The 20,144-nt window shown below is 40.2% G+C and overlaps 1 protein-coding gene across 2 annotated transcripts in view; it reads left to right on the forward strand.

Annotated features, from left to right (window-relative positions):
* The window catches only part of LOC124593683 (Golgi-specific brefeldin A-resistance guanine nucleotide exchange factor 1), a 304,033-nt gene extending 289,514 nt beyond the window's left edge, over positions 1–14,519 (forward strand). For both annotated transcript variants that reach the window (XM_047131983.1, XM_047131984.1), the window contains exon 34: positions 14,168–14,519. The gene's annotated coding sequence lies outside the window, so the exon portion shown is untranslated. The remainder of the gene's footprint in view (positions 1–14,167) is intronic.
* The last annotated feature ends 5,625 nt before the right edge of the window (positions 14,520–20,144 follow it).

The following is a 20,144-nucleotide window of genomic DNA, read 5'->3' on the forward strand; positions in this document are numbered from 1 at the left end:
AAACAGGAATTCCTCTATGAAGCAGGAGGAGTTGTCAAGGAGAATATAAGATTATCTTGGCTAAGCACCACATGTTATTACAGCATGATTTTAAGCAATGAAGATTTTCTTTCTTAAAGATAAGATACCTAGAACAGTGTTCCATATAACATTGTTCATTGAAAATATGCAAAATACACTCCTGGAAATTGAAATAAGAACACCGTGAATTCATTGTCCCAGGAAGGGGAAACTTTATTGACACATTCCTGGGGTCAGATACATCACATGATCACACTGACAGAACCACAGGCACATAGACACAGGCAACAGAGCATGCACAATGTCGGCACTAGTACAGTGTATATCCACCTTTCGCAGCAATGCAGGCTGCTATTCTCCCATGGAGACGATCGTAGAGATGCTGGATGTAGTCCTGTGGAACGGCTTGCCATGCCATTTCCACCTGGCGCCTCAGTTGGACCAGCGTTCGTGCTGGACGTGCAGACCGCGTGAGACGACGCTTCATCCAGTCCCAAATATGCTCAATGGGGGACAGATCCGGAGATCTTGCTGGCCAGGGTAGTTGACTTACACCTTCTAGAGCACGTTGGGTGGCACGGGATACATGCGGACGTGCATTGTCCTGTTGGAACAGCAAGTTCCCTTGCCGGTCTAGGAATGGTAGAACGATGGGTTCGATGACGGTTTGGATGTACCGTGCACTATGCAGTGTCCCCTCGACGATCACCAGTGGTGTACGGCCAGTGTAGGAGATCGCTCCCCACACCATGATGCCGGATGTTGGCCCTGTGTGCCTCGGTCGTATGCAGTCCTGATTGTGGCGCTCACCTGCACGGCGCCAAACACGCATACGACCATCATTGGCACCAAGGCAGAAGCGACTCTCATCGCTGAAGATGGCATGTCTCCATTCGTCCCTCCATTCACGCCTGTCGCGACACCACTGGAGGCGGGCTGCACGATGTTGGGGCGTGAGCGGAAGACGGCCTAACGGTGTGCGGGACCGTAGCCCAGCTTCATGGAGACGGTTGCGAATGGTCCTCGCCGATACCCCAGGAGCAACAGTGTCCCTAATTTGCTGGGAAGTGGCGGTGCGGTCCCCTACGGCTCTGCGTAGGATCCTACGGTCTTGGCGTGCATCCGTGCGTCGCTGCGGTCCGGTCCCAGGTCGACGGGCACGTGCACCTTCCGCCGACCACTGGCGACAACATCGATGTACTGTGGAGACCTCACGCCCCACGTGTTGAGCAATTCGGCGGTACGTCCACCCGGCCTCCCGCATGCCCACTATACGCCCTCGCTCAAAGTCCGTCAACTGCACATACGGTTCACGTCCACACTCTCGCGGCATGCTACCAGTGTTAAAGACTGCGATGGAGCTCCGTATGCCACGGCAAACTGGCTGACACTGACGGCGGTGGTGCACAAATGCTGCGCAGCTAGCGCCATTCGACGGCCAACACCGCGGTTCCTGATGTGTCCGCTGTGCCGTGCGTGTGATCATTGCTTGTACAGCCCTCTCGCAGTGTCTGGAGCAAGTATGGTGGGTCTGACACACCGGTGTCAATGTGTTCTTTTTTCCATTTCCAGGAGTGTATGTCAACTTACTGATTTGTTCCTCCCTAACATTTGCAGTGATTTTAAGGGCAAATGTGGATGAACTAAGCTGTTATAGGAGGTCCAAAATGTGCCTCTCCCTTTTTTACAGTCTAAATTCGCATCAGTATGTACACTTAAAAAGATTGAAGTTTTCACATTATTCATTATTTCTTCGCCATATGTTACATTGCAAAAAGAGCTAACTCTGCTTGTTCTATGAGAAAGTATGTGATGTTATTTCAGTAACTACAAAACTGAGTGAAATTTACAAAGAACTTGGCTGTATGAGCCCATTTACGTTATGATGTAGCACCCCTCTGGCCTGAAAGCATACACTGATGAGGTTTGGAGCGGTGTCATAAAGCTTATGTATCATCTGCTGAGGAAAACTGGCACACCACTGTTGTAATGGACCTCGATCTCTTGGGTCATGCATATTGACATTGCTGTGGAGTTGACACAAGAGTTGGTTCCACCCGTGTTTTACCTGGGACATATCTGGTGGTCTTACTGGCCACAAGACCACCCCAAGAGCACATTGATGGTTCCTAGACAGATGTACATCTACATCAACATGGATACTCTGCAAATCACACTTACGTGCCTGGTAGAGGTTTCATTGAACCATCTTCACAATAATTCTCTATTATTCCACTCCCAAACAGTGCATGGAAAAAAATGAACACCTTTATCTTTCCATGTGACCTCTAATTTCCCTAATTTTATGATGATGATCATTTCTCCCTATTTAGGTCACTGTCAACAAAATATTTTTGCATTCGGAGGAGAAAGTTGGTAATTGAAATTTTGTGAGAAGGCTCCACCGCAACGTAAAATGCCTTTGTTTTAATGGTGTCCATCCCAGATCCTGTATCATATTTCGCAATAATGCAAAACATGCTCCTCTTCTTTAACTCCATATTCCTATATGGTAAGGGTCCCTGATAGTGCTGTAGTACTCCAAAACAGGATGGACAAGCTTAGTGTAGGTAGGCTTTTTAGTAGATCTGTTACATATTCTAAGTATTCTGGCAGTATAATGCAGTCTTTGGTCTGCCTTCTCATCAACATTTTCTACTGCCAATAAAATTTTTCCGGTTTTGTGACCACATTTTTAGTACCGGTCCATAAAACTACTGACGTTTCAATCACAGTTGCAAGTGACCTCCTTCAGGGCGTTTTTCTATACTGCTGAAAGAGAAAACTTTGTTTCTTATATACCTGCAGATGTGGCTGTTACCTAATTCTGATAGGCTGTTAAGGATGAATGTGAGTGATGTTTGAATTCTTTATTGGTGTTTTTATTACTTCTTTTCATTGATGCAAAACCCGAATTAGATAAGACACATCAGCAGGTATATAAGAAACAAAGTTTTATCTTTCCACAGTAAACAGAAACACCCTGAAGGAGGTCACTTGCAACAGTGACCAAAACATTGTTAATATTACATATTGACCGTGACAATGACTGCGGAAGCCTACATTTATATTTAACATTTCCCATGTTTCTTTCCAATTTAAATTGTTCGTAATTGTAGTTCTTAGGTACTTAATTGAATTTATGGCCTTTAGATAACACTGATTTATTGTGTAACCAAATTTTAATGGATTCCTTTTAGCACTCATGTGGATGACCTCACAATTTGCATTATTTATGGTCAGTTGCCAATTTTTGCACCATTCAGATATCTTTTCTAAATTGTTTTGCAATTTGTTTTGATCTTCTGATGAGTTTAGTAGCCAATAAACAACAGCACCACCTGCAGACAACCTAAGATCATTGCTCAGAGTGCCTCTTAAATCGTTTATATAGATAAGAAACAGCAGAGTGTGTATTTCGCTACCTTGGGGAACGCCAGAAATCACTTATGTTTTGCTCAATGACTTTCCATCAATTACTGCGAACTGTGACCTCTCTGGCAGGAAATCACGAATCCACAAGCACACAATTTTACTACAACCCGTTTGTGTGGTACACTGTCAAAAGCCTTTTTGACCAAGCTTTGTCCTGTTAAAAAATTGCACCCAGATAGTGTCACGTGAGAGGTAACACAGCCAGAATGTCTGTTTCCTCACTCACTACCAGTCATCAAGTGAAGTCCTACTCGATGGCTCCCCATACCATAATGTCTGGTGTAACTTCACTAAATCTCTCCAAAATGCTGGAAAAAATGGTACCTCTTGTCAGTTCACTGCCCAACACACCAATGATAGTCATCTGTGGAATGTGAGACCATATATCAGCGGTCCATGCTTCCCAAACACAGCACCATTCCAAATGCCAGCTGTTTGTGTTACATGGAACAGTAATTCCTTAACCTGACCAATGGTGTGGGGTGACACACAATGTTGCAGGGAGTCCATTATTAGTCTCAGATAGCAAGCTTAGATGTGAAGGGGCTACACACAATGAGGCTCCTTTCAAACTGTCAGCTGCTGATAATGCTATCCCAAATAAGTGGTGTCTCTGTCCTTCAAAGTGATCACACAATATCTGACACTGTTCATGCTTCATATATATCCTACCAGCCCTTATAAGAATATGAAACACAGATATCACTAACGCAGCTGGTGCCCATTCCGTCACAGAGATTACCAGCCCATTATGTGTATGTAAATGTAATTACATTGGCATTCAACTATGTCCTCTGTGTGATTCACTTTTTGTTGGGTAGTAGATAGAGAAACAGTGGACCTAAGATTGACCCTTATAGAACCCCATATGTGATTTCTCCACAGTGAGAAGAATGCCCCCTGCTTACTTTGGCTGACTTGTTGAGTACATTTGTCTGCATTCATTTGGTTAGATATGAAATTGTCCATTGGTTGATTGTACCATCAGTTCCATAAGATCTCAGTTTATCTGCAAGAGTATTGTGACTGACTCATTAAATGTCTTAGATAGATCACAGAAAATATCAGCCAGTGCTGTTTTGTTATTTAATGCTTGTAAAATTTGGTGAGTGAATGTGTAAATGCCATTCTTCTTGAGCAGTTTGTTTGATTCCAAAATCTGATTTACTGTGGATATTACTGTTGCTCAGATGATATACTGTTCTAGAATAGGTAAACTTCTTAAAAATTTTTGAAAAATCATGTCAGTAGTTGTTGTTGTCACTCATCCTGTCTTCTAGACTGGCTTAACAATGTCATATTTCAATCACCATGGAAAAAGGCCTTGAGAAAGTGATGCATTACATACTTCAGAAAAAGACAGCCCTTATTAGATGGGAACAAGTCTTTAGTACTCGATTGAAAACACCATAAAATGCAATAGACCTTTTTTTATTTTTGGGAGAATTTATGATTTTCTCAACTTCAGAAAGAGAAGTTAATAAGATATCCATATGATTAAATTTCATAAGCGATGCTTTTTCTTAAGACACTGCTTTGATTTTTCTCTTGAACTTTTGGTTCTAAGGATCTAGATAAGGTTTCCAGATCATTTTTCTTATCAGAATTAACTATAAAGTCTGCATTGAAATCCCCGTAGACTGTTAACTGCTTGCTGTTGTCTGACAGATATCATAGTAAGGAATCCAAAAATCCTCATAAAAAAGTTCAAAATATCCCAGTGGGGATAGATATACAGTCACAGTTAAAAGAGAACTATTTCTCAGTAGTAATTCACAAGCACATACTTGCGTGTGCTCATCACCACAAAATCTACATGTTTCAATGTTTTTGAACTTTTGTTCTACCTTAATATACAGAGTGTAACTAAACTTCTTTTACTGACTTTGATGATTTGTAGCAGGGACCAAGACTGTTAAGTTTAGCTTGAGGACTCATGTCCAGAAATTTACTGCTTTCATACTACATGCAAAATACAAAACACACATCTCTGTCTGATTTGTACTACTTATAATCTGTGTCCATTTAAAAGTAGGGCGCAATGTCACAATCACTGACAACACAGATACGGTAGCTCCGTACCGTGTTTCAGTACACACAACCATCAATCTGTGGTCCTCCAGCAGCCAAACAATCATAACCCATGCTAATAGATCTTCTTCGAATACCTTATCTCATAAATCAAGTATTTTGTGTGTCCTCACAGCTAACACTCTAGCAGGTTCAAATCAGGAGAATGTGCAGGGCAAGCGACTGGGCCTCCACAACCTATCCACTGTTGCCCAAGTTGTCTGTCAAGATAATCTCGGACTGCACTTAAAAAATGGTGGGAACCACATCTTTTAAAACACGTGCAGTGCCACATCGTCCAAGAGCCCATGCAATTCACACTCAAGAAATTGGAAATAAGCAGCACATGTGAGATGTGGTAGAACAATGTATGGGCCAGTCACATGCCCATCTGGGAATCTTCCCCAAATGTTCAGACTGTATTATTCCTGAAAGCCATGGGGGTGCACAGCATGTGGGTTTTCATCAGCCTACACATTGCTGTTGCTGGAACTGAGAACACCTTCTCTGGTGAATTTGGCTACATCCATGAAAAGGATCTGCCACGTGAATTAGGACTCGTCCACACAACCGTTCGAGAACCACTAGCGGAAGTGGGCTTGTGATGCAAAATCCTGTGTCTTCATTGCTTGTGCCTTCTGGGGGTGGTATAGGTGTAGCAGCTGCTCATGCAGAACATGCCAGACATTTGGTGATCCACACTCATTGTGCCTGCTGTGTTCCTCATACTCATTACCTCCTTTTCTGCTGCATGGAGTACAGCCTCTTCCAACTCAGATGTATAGTGCCACCATGGAGATTCATAGTAGGCCCTGCTGGTGGTGTGTGTGTGTGTGTGTGTGTGTGTGTGTGTGTGTGTGTGTTTCACAAATGTGTAGTTTACCACAGTCAGCAGCAACACACTAAAAATTGAATGTACATACAGCTTGCATTCTGTAATGTAGTGAATGGTTACTTCTATATAGTAGTACAATATGAGCAAATACCATAAGAACAACAGCAGGTAAAAACCTCTCTGGGCAGTTCACAAACCTAACTGAACAGCATATAAACAAACCTGTAATAGGCATTGGACATCTGTTGAACTGTGAATGACATATGGAATACCTTAGTCAGTGGTGCCGAAAAGTGTTGGTTATTTGGATGTGTCTTGTGATATTTTGCATGTAGTGGGAAAATGGTACATTTTCGAACATGACTGTTTTGATCCTCACTACAAGTCCTCAGTGTTTGTGAAGGGAACTAGTCTCTCACAAAGTGTAACAACTCCTCCTTTTCCCGTGGTTATGTGGTGCTCAAACAGGCGCAAGGTGTCATTCTTTTCAGAGCTTTCTAAATTTTTTGAAAAGACGAGAAGCTTTCCTATCTTATTATTCAGCCCTTTAATATTCTGATGAAATAAGCTAACATTACTTTTCTGTTCATTCTTGAGCATTTTGGAGGTCTTCTCTGTTTTAACCTATTTCACAACACTGCCAGAATCCTGATTTTTAACTCAGATACAGCTCTGGCACAGTATCATCAGGAATATTGCTTTGTGTGGCAGTAGAACCCAACCCCCCTGCCCTCAATCGTATCCCAAGTTCCTTTTCTACAAGAAGAAAACTTACCCTTCCCTCTCTTAGTGAGGTGTAGGAAACATCTAGTATGTCCCAGTCTCCCAGTTGTAACTGCACTCATATGAGATTTCACTTCAGTCAGCAGCAGCAGCAGCCGCCGCCACCTTCTCGACTCCATGTTCACATGGCTCACAGCAGTGTTAAGCCAGAGGCGGTCATGGTGCTATAGAACACCACAAAACTCACACGTGTGTGAAGCAGTCATCATTTTATAATAGATAACTGCGTGATATGCAAAAAGTCTGAAGTAACCAGTAATATTGTCCACCAGGTCATTAATATAAAATACAAGTGAACCTGCTTCACAATTGCTAATGTGTATGGGAATTGGAAATACCTGGATTAGATAAAAATATGGAAACACTGCGAAAAAGGTATGGTTGAACATAAATGCAGGCACTAGTCAAGCCTGCAGGTTGTGCTGTTGTATTTGACCTCGAGCGGGATCTGTGGAATGTCCTCAATATGTTGCAACTGTCAGTCATGGTGACAACAGTGTTCTTTGTATTTGTGTGTGCATTGTAGCAGAGCTAAATGAATTTGAATGTAGGCGAATTGTTGGTCCTTATATGGTGGGTGCTTCCATGACCAAGGTAGCTGAAGTTTTTGGTATTTCAAAGACACCTAATTGAAGAATTATACTGCATACAGGGAAAGCTGAAAACTACCATCCGCCATGTCACAGTGCGGACAAGAGTGTCCCTCGAGTGATCATTACAGACGATCATTGAAGAAGACTGTAACAAAAAATAAGATGATGGCAGCTGCAAAAGTCATTGCAGAACTGAATGTTGCACTCACAAACCATGTCAGAACCAAAACAACATGAAGGGACCTCTGTAAGCAAGGAATTGCAGGGAAGCTGGGATTCAAACACTGGTCATTAATGTTGCAAATCCCTGTGACAGGAAAATGTGGCACTGAAGCTATAAAATGTAGTGTGTGGAGCAATGGAAGAAAGTCACTTGGTTACGAGAGTCTCGTTGCACCCTGCTTCCAAGTTCTATCCAAGTTTGTCTGGTGTATGCTCTCTCAAGCGTACAATGCAGAATGCTTGCTGCCAAGAGGGAAACAGTGTGGGATTTGGTGGTTATTTGGGCAGCCTTATCATGGTTCTCCATGAGGCTGATGTGTACTCTGTGTGGGCACATTACTGTCAAGGATTCCGTGACCATTTTGGCTGATCAGGTCCATCCCATGGTACAACGTTTCTTCCCTAATAGTGATGCTGTGTTCCAAAACTAACAGGGCATCTGTTCACACAACTCGCATCTTCGAGGATTGGTTTTGTTAGTATAAGGATGAATTTTCACATTTCCGCTGGCCACCACAATAACCAGATATCTATATTATGGTTCTTCGTGGTCTACTTTGGAGAGAAGGTGCATGATTGCTTCTCATCTCAGTCATTATTTCCTGAACGTGTCCACGTTCTGCAGCAGGAATGGTATAAGTTCCCTTAAATCGTACTGGACCTGTATTTTGTTTTCATTTATGGTTTTTATTGTTTTTAATGTTTTATGAATTTTTGTACACAATACTACCACAAAACTTCAGAATTTACATACAACTGACCATGCAAAAACCACTCAGATTGTAAATCAATTTCAATGTATTTGAATGTCTGACCCTGAACCTTGCTTATTGACACTGCAATAAAAGCTTGATTCACTTTAATTGAATAGGTAAATTGGTTGGGATCATTGGTATGTGCGTATGAGAGAGAGAAAGAGAGAGAGAGTAGACATCTCCAGCTGCTGGATATTTGAGGATTTGAGGATCACAGGTTCACTGACAGTATTTTACGAGGGTAAGTTAATTATTGTCCGCAAAGTAGTTATAAAATTTTATTGTAATCAAATAGGAAACTTACAAGAACATCATATTTTGACATAGTCTCCTTGCATTTCAACACACTTGGTCCATCATTGTACAAGCTTCTGGATGCCTTCATAAAAGTAGGTTCTCGGTTGAGCTTCGAGCCAGGAATGCACCACTTCTGTCACTGCTTCGTCCGAAGCATATCAACTAGAGATGGGTCGAACTCGTTCATTGCCGTGAACTGCTTCATTCATTTCACTCTTTGCCGTGAAGCGTTCAAATGAAGTAGCTCATTCATGAAGTACGGAAGCCTGGCGAAGTTCCCCAGTTTGCCGCTCAGCCGCGGCTTCGCTCGCTTTGCCTCGCTCGTACAATAAAGCTTTGTAATACTTCATAATTTTACCAACAGATGGCCGAACTATGCAGTAACGTGCACGCAACGTTTTACGCTCTTACAGCGTCTGAGTTAACTTAAATAGAGCATGATTGTAGGGGACAAAGGAAAGATAAACAGATAAGCCTGTCACATATAAAGAAGGTATTACATTACCCAAAAAAGTCATTATCTGCCAAATGAAACATTATTTGTTGTATTCATGGAGCGCCGGCTGGAGTGGCCGTGCGGTTCTAGGCGCTACAGTCTAGAGCCGAGCAAGTTCGAATCCTGCCTCGGGCATGGATGTGTGTGATGTCCTTAGGTTAGTTAGGTTTAATTAGTTCTAAGTTCTAGCCGACTGATGACCTCAGAAGTTAAGTCGCATAGTGCTCAGAGCTATTTGAACCATTTATTCATGGACTAAAAACTAGGGCTACCAACGAAATGCAGTCAATTTTATGTTCCTTTTAAAATTTAATCCAAAGTAGAATGAGTATGTTTACCACTGTCATAAAGTCTATATACCTACGTTAAGTGATTATTCAGAAGTTTTCCTGTAGATTTTATTCTTGTTGAGAATAATAACCCTCCAGATTCAAAACATAAACTGGCACCTGTAGTCATTGGTACGATTTCAGGTGAAATCCCACTTTCAGTGTTATTTACAAACCTTTTATTTTCATGTTGGCTGTGCGTGTTCACACAGCCAACCTCTTCGTTTGTATCTTTAATATTCATTTGTCTGCAAGCGCTGCCAACGGTAGGCTACCCATAGACGTGAAGTTTAACTGCACAAATAGTCACAGGTAATGATGTCAGCACTGCAGGAAGCAGCTGACACTACCGTTCCCTCACCCCTCATCGCCTCTACCCCTCATCGCCTCTACCCCTCCTAACCCTATCGTTCCCCACAAACACCGTGCGATTCGTCGACAGGCAGTAGAGGGAGGACTGAAGTGAAGGGAGGATGAGTGACGTAGTGCCGATGTAGTGGGAGAGGGAGAGGGGAAGAGAGTGAGTGAACTAGAAAAAAGTGTGGAGTGTGCTATCTGTGAGGAGTTTGAAGTACCAGTTCATTGAAACTGAGTGGTTAGTTCACACGTCACTGGAGTGAAGCGTTCATTTGAATGACTCATTCACGAGCTCCCCATCACTAATATCAACAGCCCCTTAATGCCTGTTTGAGTGGACCAAACAAGCGATAGTCCGAAGGGGCAAAATCGGGACTATATGGAGGATGATCCAGTCCTTCAAATTTGAGTTTCTGGAGCGTTTCAACAGTGAGGGCAGCAGTATGCAGATGGGCATTGTTGTGCAACAAAACTACTACTTTTGACAGCAATCTTCGGCATTTGCTTCGAATTGTTGGCTTTACCCTGGCAGTTAGCATCTCGCTGTAATGTACACTGTTTATTGTTGTGCCCCTTTCCCCATAATGTTCCAGTATTGGACTTTGTGCATCCCAAAAAACCGTAAGTGTCAGTTTTCTTGCGGACGGTTGGGTCTTGAACTTTTTCTTGCATGGCAAATTTGGATGATTCCATTCCATACTCTGCCGATTGCTCTCTGGCTTGTAATGATGGATCCATGTTTCGTCACCAGTAATGATCCTATCTAAGAAGTTGTCCCCTTTGTTACCATAGTGATCCGTACGTTTTTTTAAAGATGTCCAAGCACGTTTGTTTATGCAACTGTGAGAGTTGTTATGGGACCCATCTTGCACAAACTTCGTGAAACCCAAGTCTGTTGTGAATGATTTCATAGGCAGAACCAGGACTAATTTGCTGACAATGTGCCATTTCGTCAACAGTTAATCGTCTGTCGAAGAGAATCATTTCACGTGAACTCTCAGTTGTTTCTTCATTTGTGGCAGTAAACGGTCATCCGGCTCCTTCATCATGCATAAAACTTGTGCGGCCATTTCAGAATTTTTCAGTCCATTTGTAGACACTCCGTTGTGGTAAAACACTGTTACCGTACTGTACCGAAAGTCTTCGATGAATTTTGGCACTGATACACCTTCCGACCACAACGAACGGATCACTGAACGTTGCTCTTCTTTGGTGCAAATAGACAGTGGAGCAGGACAGTTCATTTCCTGCATAAAGAACTATAGCGTGAGATGCAATATCAAATGAAAATAGCCTTCTTTTGTTGAAATCCATTCTGGTAAAAGTTTGTGGCACCATTCCTGAGATCAAATCATACCAGAATAACATGTTTTTGAGAGGTCTTTAATGCAGTGCATCAATTAAACTATGTATTTCCTTAGTACATAGTATAAATACGAAAACACTGGAATGGGGGACTTAATATTGAGAAAACACAGATCAGAATGTTTCTACTCAGTTTGTTTGTATCAGACACTGATAGCACAGAATATGTGGTGACACACAGACATCACTGTTGTCACATATGAGGATTTATACCAAGCTGCATGAGTAGTATGATTGCTTCTTATGGAAAGCATCATTCACAAAATAGAAAAGAACGATACTGTGAAGTGTTGCAGGCTCGATGGACTAATGCCTCCAAAAATTTTGAAGTTACAGTAAAGCTTTCTTTTGAAAAACTTTCAGATGCATGGCCACAGAGTTATTATTTTCTGTAATTGATTATATTACTAGGTTTTACATAAATAACACTTCCTTTTTTGTGATGACGTAAATGAGTATGAGACTGGTGGCAATAAATGTGACATACTTGATAGATATATTTTTATTTTCAACGAAGCAATTTAAAATAATGAAACGAGAGAAAACTAAAGAACATATTGTACTTCAAAAATAAGTTGTCAGAAACAAATACCAAAATTTACAAGAAAGTAAGACAAAAATTGGCTGTAAGTTATACTCAGTATGACAAACCACTGAAAAATAAAAAGATTTTTTACTGTCCCTACCCATATATCTGTACTTTCCTTAACAAGCTTTGACATTATACCAGATCCACTGATTTCTTAAAGACAAAAAGACATTGCATCCTCTTAACTGAGATGTTCCATGGCTTTCAAGATGTCATTCGAGAAAAGGGGGAGTTGGGTTTCTTGTGAGTGCTGTTTCCAGAATTGATTACAGGTGGCATGGAGATCATTCTGTTTCAGGTATTTCATTGTGCTTGGGCTCAGAATATGTACTTAGATATTACAACAGGAGGATGTCAGATGTTGTGGGCAGTAGTTTTATTCTGCTATCCTCCTTGTAGACGTGAGCTTTCTTCCAATCACTGGGCATATGGAAAGAAAAGTAAACAGAATGATAAAACATGCAAGTACAAAATTTCAGAATGAAGAAATTAAAAGATAAATAATAATAGTAACAAATATACAGTGTGAGAATGAGTTAGGAACTGTTGTGGCATTTGTACAGAATAATATACAAAAACTCAAATAAGGATAGTATGCTTTGTATGGTGTTACAGTGAAAACTTCACAGAGATCTTGCCATGCTACATATTACAAAATATTGTATATTTCAGTAATGTGTTCTTGCAGAACGTATACAGTGTTAACAGGACTAGTTAAAACAAGAGCCTCCAGGCACTAATGTCACAACATTGTTGAAAACCTCTGTAGTGTTTGAAAAAAAACTGACTAGTAGCCTTTGGCAAGTTGAAACTTGGACATGCCTGGATAGTACAATTAATAGTAGATTGTTTCCAAAAAACAGGTGTCCACACTCAGTACACAGTTTTAACTAGTTATTTATAGGTCACACAGTGTTTAAATCACAAAAGAAGATAAACATTTGTGTACTGATTCAGGCAGTAACTGAAATTTTGACTGAAAAGTGAAACTGGACACGGAAATTTTACTTGCATCAATTGCACAAGCAAAGCTGTAGCAATCACAATGGTATCTATTCTTTGATGGCTCAAAAGTTTGTTAACAAACATGGTTTCAAAATTTAATGAATGGGTGGTAGGGGCAGAAGGTGAGGGGATGGGGGGTCAGCAGGTAGTGTAGATGGAGTTGAAATTGGAGTAATCCAAACACAAGTGGAATTTTTGTTTCAGAATGTACTTGTTGATCATGCCGGGGTTGTCGTAGTCATTCACATTGTTGTCCCTTTTCCAGCTAGCATTACCAGTTTCAGTATTTTTCCACTGTAGAATGTAGAAATCTTCAACAGTGACCAAAGATGTTCATTTCTCTTGTGCAGTAGCCGGTGAGACTAAATTACAATAATAACTGAACATAGGGCATACTGTAAATAGGCGCTCTCTCTCTCTCTCTCTCTCTCTCTCTCTCTCTCTCTCTCTCTCTCTCTCTCTCTCTCCCCCCCCCCTCCCCCCTCCCCCTCCCCCTCCCCCTCCCCCTCCCTTCCCCTTCCCACTCTGTCTCCCCCCCCTCCCCCAATACAGATAATTCGACTTCCATCTTTGCCCCTCCCCACCACCCAGATCAGCTCATAGGTATCAAATTGTGAACATATACCACATTTTGTAAAAAGTGACAGAATTTACATATGTCAATAATAAGTAAAGAAAACTGAGGACTGGAATTAGTAACTAACAGAAGAGTGTGTAGATTAATAACTGGCAGAAAAAAAGTGGATTATCTCAGTTTCTTTGTTAACTAGATTTATTTTACAGGAAAAAATTGAGAGAGAGAGAGAGAGAGAGAGAGAGAGAGAGAGAGAGAGAGAGAGAGACAAACCTTGTTTATTTTTCTAGTGCATGATAAAAGAAATCTTCTGCATATTACCTTTACTGCAAACTGGCTGTGTGCAGAAGTTTGTAGAATGTCAGCTTCCACTTAAGTTGCATCTACTGTCAAGTTGAACTATTGTGCCTTTTAATGTTGAATATTTCTATTGGATTTCAGGTATATTCACTACTTTGTATCTTGCAGCAAGTGTTTATGGAGATTCCATTGAGGCCAGGCCGCAAGAATAATTGAATGTACACACATAAACAGCATAGCAAAGGTGACAATGCAAATAGTCCACATCATTGTCTTATTAATTTTTATCACAGTACAAATCCTAAACAGTTGTTTTTCAGTAAATAATGTGACTCCTACTCTGCAGAAAGTGTTCTTATTGTTGAATCAGTGTTTTTTATCCTTCAACGCTATTTTCAGAAAGATTTTTCTATGTTATTGTTGCAATGTGTATATAATGTAGACTTATAAAATTCTGTTGTAAATGGCATGAATAAAATATTTATCCTCAGTAGCAAATTCTATGTGCAATATTTTTTGTGGCATTCTTGTAAGGTGAATATCAAAAATCCATTGAATAAAACAATGGAAAGTCCGGGATGGAATATAACAATATTATGAAAAGGAAAGTTGCCACCCACCATATAGCGGAGATACTGATTTGCAGATAGGCACAACAAAGACCTTGTTGGCCGAAAGCTTGTTTGTGACACTTTCTTTGTTGTTCCTATCTGTGGCTCAAATATCCATTGTTTACTTCTATCACCAAAGAACTCTTATATACTTACAAGAATCAAATGAAACTTTCAAATAAGAGTAAATCAAATGTTGACAATATGAGCATCATTTTCTTGATATAATTTTTAATAATGAGTAATTTTAAATTTCCAACAATGTAGAAACACACCAAAAAAGAATTAAAATAAGTTTAAAAATGTTCTGTTCTGTTTTGTTGATTTCAAAGCAATAGATTTCTTTGTCATGTCCCGTATGTCAGTTCATGGCTTTTATGTTCCACCGAATGTGCAAAATTTAAGCCAGACACCGTAACACAAACTGGCAACAGTTGACAGACTCATTCCAGAATAACTGGGCTAACTCTGTCTTATATAACTTACCTAACAATATGAGCTCTATGTATGCTGCCATAGTGAATTTAATAAAATAACAATATGGAATAAGCACATCTCGCACACACACACACACACACTCCAAAAGTCAAGAAAAAAATTTACTTGTTTTAACTGCTCAGTAACTTTCATACCCATAAACATTAATAAATTTTTTTTAAATACAGCTCATTCCCACCCTTCTCGACTTGTAATCTGGCAGTATTACAGCCTTCTTTGTCACTTGTCGTAGCAAGAAACTTTGAAAATTCAAACAACAATTACAGACAAGGTTGGTCATTGAATACATATTAAGCAAGATGAGAAAGAACACACATCCTTGAGGGAAACCATTCATGTGCTCTCTCCATCAGCTGTGCCTGTTCAGAAAGTGAACACAGAATTTCATGTTGTGTAAAAAATTGATATTATTTTTCAAGACTAAAGTTCTTTGTTGTTTTGAAAAGCTTACTAAACAGGATTTCGCGTAATAATGTGTTTTGTATGGCTGTTAAACAAAAATTACACCCATTACTTTGTTCAGCTCATTCCAGTCCTTTGTATATTGTCTGGTTAAGTATTGGTTCTGTGCATGGTTTACCTCTTCTGAAGCTGGAGTGTTCAGCTGAAGTTTTTCTTCAACCAGTGGTACAAGATGTTTGCTATCTCAGTAGCTTTTACACCCATGGACATCACGGGGATTAAATGAGTTGTGCATGCAACCTCTTACTTGAAGCATTCAGAAGTAGACCATGCCACATGTGGTGCTGCAGAGAAGTGATGCATCTGTCACACACGTGTGATCTCCTCATCCTTGAGTGATTTCTGAAACACTATAGTCAATATTGTTATCCTCTTTCTTCCCACTCCAATAATCATTACATGATTTTCTTTATCAAACTGTGAACAGAAAGCCTAAATCAACTGTAACATTGACAAGGCCTGCATATGGATTAAAAATTCTAACAACTTTGTATTCACTACCCTGGGACTTAAATACTAGTTCTGATTTTCCCCTTTCGTGACTGTTAAAGAGCAGAAGTAACTTCTTGGTCAAAACCTACCAACTACCATTTGCCTTAACTTTATCTTTTTTCTCTGTCTTGTTGGGCATCCCTGAATGTCCTGGGTAGTATTCATACTTCTGCAGGGGGTAGAGATAAAAAAAGGTCACATACCATAAAATGGGGTGAATGCGAACATAGGGGTGAATAGGATCAATTCTGGCGGAAAAACTTTAAAACAATAGAAACTACACAGGATTGCAATAAAATATGGAAACCAGTGCATCAATTGGAAGTATTGCTCTTGCAGAACACATTCACGGACATTTTGTGTTTCAATAGTGCTACCCTGGCTTCTAGAGCACTGTAAACATGTGGACGGGGATTCCCATTATTTATGTGTGTTCCGTAAACTTGGTATACAGTGGTGTGTGGTTGGGAGTTGTGTATCGTCAAAATCAGTGCTTCTATGAAGAATTGTGTTCCAAATTCAGGTCCTCCTTTGTTTTTGGTAAGTATTAAATATATTTCTTCATTTCATTTTATTTCACTAGAATGAACACACTTTGTTAAAAAAGAAGAGGGGGGGGGGGTGAATAGGATCAGTATAAAATAACACTATTATCAGGCTTACATTTGATTATGGGATACTACCTGCTTGTGTTTTGAATGTTTCATTCTATTTAATTTCCAGACTGATTAAAATGCCCATAAATTACATTCCTGATCCTCTTGGGAAATCCTACACAAAGAGAACCAAGGATGAATTGGCCCAAGCCATTGTTGCTGTTAAAGGAGGGAGCAGCATTAGGCAAGATGCCAGAAATTTCAGCATTCTATACACAGTTCTCCACCGACATTTGAGGAATAAGAATGTGCGCCCCCAAGGGGGACAAACTGCACGCTCTGCGGATGAAGAGGCGTTGATTGTGGACAGGCTCACTATTTGTGCTGAGTGGGGCTATCCCTTTGACCGGTTGACTCTGTGATTGTTTGTCGAAGAATTCTTGGACCGGAGAGGTAAAGTTGTTAGAAAATTCAAAAATAATTTACCTGGTCACGAATTCACTGTTAGCTTTTTGAAAAGGCACAAACAACAATTGAGTCCAAGACTGTGCCAGAACATAAAAAGAGCTTGTACTTCTGTGTTGAGAGCTGCCCTGCGGGACTATTTTGACAATTTAGAGAAGGAAATTAAAGATGATCCCCCAAGTAATATTGTGAATTTCAATGAAACAAACTTAGCAGATGATCCAGGACATACAAAAGTGATTACGAAAAGAGAATCAAAATATCCTGAAAGAGTCATGAATACCTCCAAAGCAGCAACGTCAATTATGTTTGCTGCTGCAGCAAATGGAAACTGCTGCCTTTGTATGTTGTTTATTGCTCAAAGCACTTGTATGCTTCATGGGTGGGTGGTGCTCCCAAAGACACCACATTAAATAGAAGTGAAAGTGGGTGGTTTGATGCTCACTGTTTTGATGACTGGATTACCACAATCATTTTGCCTTACTATAGGAAGTTAAAAGACCCCAAAATTTTAATCGGCGACAACCTTTTGACTCGTCTTTCGGTGGCTTCAGTCAAGGCTTGTGAAGAGAATGGTGTAAAAATGATTTTTCTTCCCAAAAACTCTATGCATCTCACCCAGCCCCTTGACGTGGCATTTTTTCATCCACTGAAGACCAGCTGGTGAAGCATTCTCCAAAAATGGAAGTTGGATTCCGGTCGTATGGGGACCACCATTCCAAAGGATATGTTCCCCCGATTACTAAACCAGCTTGTGAGGGCTCTGGAAGTAAATGCCGAAAGAAAAATCCAGGCTGGTTTCGAGAAATGTGGGATTCTGCCGTTCAGTCCCAAGAGAGTAATTAGCAGAGTTCCTGGTGTTGAAGATGATGGACCCGCAAATCCACAGGATGTTGATGGAGCTCTCATAGAATTGCTCCGAGAATTTCGAGGGAACGATGAAAGGCCTGTGAGACAACGGCGAACCAGGGTTCCAGTGCAGAATGGGAAAAGTGTGTCGGTATATAATTTTTCTGATGATGAAAAGTGTGACACCTCAGACAAAAGTGACACTGTTTCTGGAGATAATGACTCACCAACTCTCCCCACCAATGAACGTGAGAACCCAGGCGAGGGCACAGGCGCCGTCAGTGGATCTGAAGTCGTTTCGCCTTAAGAGCATCAGCCTGGTGACTTTCATTGTTAGATTTGACACAAAAAAGGGACACAGGATGTTCGTAGGCACAGTTGTCACTGTAACTGAGGCAGCAATGACTGTTAAGTGCCTTCGAAAAAGGGTTGGGAAAAAGAACACTCTTTGTTTTCCCGGACGTGGATGATATATGTGAGGTGACACCAATGCAAGTGGAGGGAAAGATAAAAGTTGCTAACATTCAAAGGAGTCAACGCACCTTTTTTGTGGATCCCATATTTTTAGAATAAGTTGTAGCATTATTTAAAGTTTTCTACCTAAATGTATTTCTTTTTTTCAATAAAATAATTATAATCATACATATAGTTCTTTTTTCTATTTCACAATCATCTTTTACTTAAAAAATAAGCCAGTGATCCTAATCATAAAACAAGTGTCTTAATGGAATAATTTGGGAAAATACTATGACTGATAGTATTCAAACTGACCTTCAGAACAATAGGATCAAAGCATTTAAAAAATTATTAAAATTCGTCATAAACAATAAAGAGGGAGCCATATATTGGATTCAAAACTACAGATGAAGACACACAAAATATCTTTTGTTTCATCGCTTTACATCAATTGGTTGAGGAGATACACATCTTTGAACATGAAAATTGATCCTATTCACCCCGTTTTACGGTAGTTATTTTTTTTTTGTTTTGTTTGCAGTCCTTGTACATACTGAGAGCCTGGCATCAGTGCCATTGCACACCACTAGAGGAGGAAAATGGGGGGGGGGGGGGGGCTCACACCCCGTTGGTAAAGCGTAATATCATGGTAACCCTTTTTCTGCATTTGGAGGGAAACAATGCTTGATGAGTTGGTTGAAGTGTGAAGTAACAATGTTCTACAGTATGACACAGTGGTTAGGTGGTGGAGACACTTCTAATGTGGTCAAATAAGAACAAAGAACAGGGAATCACAAGAAAAATGAAGACCCTGGTGGTTGAAGACTGGTATATTAAAAGCTATGCAATAGTGGAAAAAGTGAAACTCTGTCATGGTTTCGTTTTCAACATCTTGCATAACATTTTGAACATGAAAATTGTTGCCACCCACTGGGTTCCATGACTACTTGCACACTTTCCAAAAGCCTGCGAAAACAAGACAGCAATGGAAACACAGTAGCTGTGTCAGGCCAATTCAGATGATGTTTTAAGCTTTAATGGTGTGCATTCACATGTTCAGTTGAGTAGTTGTTTTTGATTTTATGAACAACATTTCAATAAGTGATACAACTGCCTTCTTAATGTGCTGTAAGTTGTGCAGTTATTTGTACTTGCTGCCTGAACTCTGATCATAGGTGGTCCATTGATGGTTTTGCACTGCTGTGGATGGCTGAGTTTGACCCTGGACACCACCAACATCCTTTGATACTCTTTTGTTTTACATAGCCCACACTATTGTTCTATGAAACACACCTTTTCACATCATTTCCTAGCTGTGGTAAGTATGATAGCCAGTGAGGCATTACTAAATTTAATGCTAGACTCCAAAACCTTTTTTAATTGTAACCTCCATCCCAGTTTATTATGTTTTCCAACATCTTTATTTTGATGACTCCCAGTTGTCAGGTGAATCATAGAAGATGCAACACTTTTTATTTTATGAATACTTCTGGATATCTAAACAAGATTTTCCACAACTGATTATATGCTGAGAGGTATGTAATGTTTTTGTTCAGATTTTTTATATATATATATATATATATATATATATATATATATATATATATATATATAAAAAAAACAAAGATGAGGTGACTTACCGAACAAAAGTGCTGGCAGGTCGATAGACACACAAACAAACACAAACAC

The sequence above is a fragment of the Schistocerca americana genome, chromosome 2 (genome assembly GCF_021461395.2).
Source record: "Schistocerca americana isolate TAMUIC-IGC-003095 chromosome 2, iqSchAmer2.1, whole genome shotgun sequence".
NCBI classification, from domain to species: domain Eukaryota; kingdom Metazoa; phylum Arthropoda; class Insecta; order Orthoptera; family Acrididae; genus Schistocerca; species Schistocerca americana.